The sequence below is a fragment of the Carica papaya genome, chromosome 1 (assembly GCF_054855325.1).
Source record: "Carica papaya isolate Zhongbai chromosome 1, ASM5485532v1, whole genome shotgun sequence".
NCBI classification, from domain to species: Eukaryota; Viridiplantae; Streptophyta; class Magnoliopsida; order Brassicales; family Caricaceae; genus Carica; species Carica papaya.
This window is the reverse complement of record NC_142309.1, coordinates 13,066,385-13,070,450: the sequence shown is the minus strand read 5'-3', so window position 1 is coordinate 13,070,450 and position 4,066 is coordinate 13,066,385.

Below are 4,066 nucleotides of genomic sequence, written 5' to 3'. Positions count from 1 at the left end.
TATTCTTGTCAGAGGGAGTGCCATCATTCGCAGGGAGCAGTTCACCAATTGTTCTAGATCATAGAGTAGAGAGAGACAAAAACCCTTCAGAGATAACAATCAAACATATTTTCATTCTTTTCACTTATTTATTCAGTATTCATATAAATCATATGTTTTAAATCCCATGGGGTTCAATGACATATAGTCTAGGGCCCATATTCATGATCACATATCCAAAACCTGGTGGGGGTCCATTAACACATTGGACACAAGGCTCATATTACCCAGACTTGACCATCAAGATATTTCTCAAAGTCGGGGCTTCTAGAATAACCCACTTCACCATTACCAAAAGTAAAGTAAAGGGTCAATCCCACATGCATTTCAGAACCATATTTTTATAACCCTTATGCATATCATTTCATATTTCATATTTCAATAAACAAAGTGTCAACAAATATAACAATTCATGCATCAAGTCAAGCAATATCCCAATATAATTTATCTAGAAAGTGCACTTGGAAATGTAAGAGAAAATACTAAAGAATCCATTGCCAAAACCTAGTCGATTGGTCTTTAGAAAAGGGAGAAAAAGACTTCTAGTAATCATTGAACAAGCTCTTAAATCTCTACTTTCTTTTCTTCTTCATTGCCTCTTTCTCTCTCTAACCTTCACTCTTTTTTTTCTTTAAAATTCCAATAATACGAGAATGAAAAATTGTGGAAAAGAGAGAAGAAATGGATGTGTGTGCAAATTAGGGGAAGGGGGAGTTTTAAGTAGATTTCAAAGGGCTACGAAAAGATTTCTTCAAAATATTATGGGGTGCAAATACCACATTTCTTCTTCGATCTCCCATGTGGCCTTATCTGGAGTGTGATGTCGCCGTAGCACCTAGATCATTGGAATTTTTTTATTGTGCAACACCTTCTCTAAGAGATCGAGAATCTCTGCAAGATACTCAAGATACACCATGTCTAAGCAGACAAGAGAGTTAAGATGTGGAATAACATGAGAAGGGTCAAGGAGATATCTTTTGGATGCGGAGATGTGGAAAACATCATACAATGTGCCATATTCTGGGGGCAATGCAAGATCGTACGTAACAGGGCCTATACGCTTGAGGATCTCAAAAAGTCCTACGAAGCGAGGACTCAACTTTCTTCTCATTTTGAACTGCGGTTATGCTTTGAATGAGGAGACCTTAGGAAAACACAATCACCAACACCGAATTCCAAAGGTTTTTCCCGATTATTGGTGTAGCTTTTTTTTCCAACTTTGAGCAGTGATGAGGTACCTCCAAATGACAGCAACCTTGTCAACAGTTCCCTTGTCATAGTCCACTATGGGGTGACAACTATTCCCAACCTCAAACCAACAAGTTGAGGCTCGACAAGACCTACCATAAAGAGCTTTAAATGGAGCCATACCGATACTAGAATGATAACAGTTGTTGTGGACAAACTAACAGAGGGGGAGATATTAGTCCCAATTGTCTCCAAAATTCAGTACATAGGCACGTAGCGGCCTTAATTCTTTAACATGTGGGACACTGAAAGACATATTCAAAGATATTCATTTTCATACCAGACCACCAATATTGGCACCTTAGATCACGATAAAGCTGGATATTACCAGGATGGATGGATAGCTTGGATGCATGTGCCTCTTTTAGAATATCTGATCAGAGTTTAGCGCTACTGTGTATCCAAATCCGATTGTGGAATTGACATAACCCTTTGTCAGTCATCTTGAGGTCGCCATCACTGTATCCATTGGGGATAAACTGGTTCATGTGCTCCATAATCTCTGGATCCATTACTTGGGCCTCCAAAATTCTAATACGGAGAATAAGCTAGATTCGATTTGTGCAAGGTAGGTACTGTCGTCGTAGAGGTTCAACCAGAGTCCTTGAATCATCTTGGGCATTCCTCAACTGAAAAACATCAACTGTCTCAAAATGGCTTTTTTTTTTTCTGAATAAGAGCACTATCAACTACACTACCGCTACTAGGGTGTCATAAGTTTGTGCAGTCATGAACCCTCAATAGATCCGTTCAATGCTTCTATCTCATGCTTGACTCTTCATGTGAGCATAAGTTCTTCAAACTTTCATGATTAGTATGGATCTTAAAAGATTGTTTGTATAGATAGTGACACCATATCTTTAACGTAAAGATAATAGTGGCAAGCTCGAGGTCATGTGTGGGGTAGTCATGCTCATGTGGCTTTAGCTGTCTGGAACCATAAACCACTACTTGACCCTATTGCGTGAGCATACATCCCATACCAGCATGAGACACATCAAAATAAATCTAAAAGTGTTCGGTACTATTGGGGAAGACCAACACCGGCGTAGTGACAAGTTGATGCTTGAGCTCGATAAGACTTTCCTCGTATTTAGGGTCCAAATTAACATAAAACCCCTTCTTGACGAGATTCGTCAAGGGAGCAGCAAACTGATAATATCCCACTTGTTTCAAGAATTGACAAACTTCCTTAGTATTGATCGGTTGGTCTCAACCAATAACATCCTCGACCATGGTAGGGTTAATGAAAATTCCCTCGCCAGAAATCATATGGCCAAAGAAGGAAATCCAATCCACCTGAAAGAAACACTCATTGATCTTGGCATAAAGGTGCTGCTAACGAAGAATCTCTAACACGAGTGAGGTGGACATCATGGTCCTGAGAGTCCTTCGAATACACCAAGATGTCATCAAGGTAAACAATAACTTACTAATTCAAGATGAGCCTAAAAATCTGTTTCATGAAAACTGGCAGGGTATTCGTCATACCGAAGGGCATTACCTAGAACTCAAAATGGCCATACTGACAGTAGAATGCTATTTTTGGTATATCTTTGACTTTGATTCACACCTTATGATATCTAGTTCTGAGATTAATCCTAGAGAACACCAAGGCACCCTGAAGCTAATCAAACAGGTAATTGATGTGGGGTAATGAGTATTTGTTCTTGATGGTTGCTTGGTTGAGCTCCCTGTAATGCAAAGATGGAGGGCTCCATCTTTCTCCTTCATGAACTGGATTGGAGCCCCCCAAGGAGTGGAGATAGGGTGAATGAAGTTCTTTTCACACAATGCTATCAACGGGTGATGTAACTCTTGGAGTTCCACTTGATCCATTTGGTGTGTTAGAATATCGATAAGTTGGGTGCCCAGAACTAGGTCAATAAAGAACTTGATCTCTCGCTTGGGTGGTATACCTTGTAGTTCATTTGGAAAGATATCTCAAAAGTCACGAATAGCAAGGATCGTATGAATTGATGGTTTAGGATCCATCCTCTTATTCATCATAAAAGGTTAGAGGAAAAACAAACAAACATTTTTGAAATAACCTCCTTGTTAGACGGTCTTAAAAAGTACCCAAGAAATATTTATTTACAAAAAAAGTTTTATTTTGATCATTAAGAGTGTTTTTGTTTTGGCCGAGAATAAAGTTACAATTTTGTTATCGCACTCAATGATTGCTCGATAGTTATCTAACTAATCCATCCCTAAGATTATATTGAATCTTGAGAAGTCTAAAAGTATAAGATGTAGAGTTAATTCCTAAAACTCTCACTTTACAGTTCCTATATACGACATATGCCTCCAAAAGTCCCCTAGAATGTGTTTCTACTTCTAACACTTGCCCTGGTTTACCTCTTAAATTCCTTGTGAATTCATAAGATACAAAAGAATGAGTGGTACCAGTATCAATCAAGGCATGAGCTCTAGAATTATGAATAGAAAGTGTACCCTAGATGATGGTTGGGGTAGCTCTAGCACTAGACTCGCCAAGATGGAAGACTCTTCCTTATGTGACGGGCCTCACAACATCACGGGGCTTTTGAGGGAATCCCTCACAAAGTGTTGACTGTTGTCATACTTGTAGCAGACGTTGTTCAGGTGGTGGTAGGGTCGGTCACCATGGTTTTGCTCACAATGTCTGCATGACTAGATAGGCAGAAAGGGTTTACCAGGAGGTGGGGGCAAAGTAATAGTAGGCTCAACACAGGGTCTCTTCTCAATGCAGTTGGGGTCGGGGTCAGTAATCCTCCTCTTCGGTTGTTGCTGGGCATGA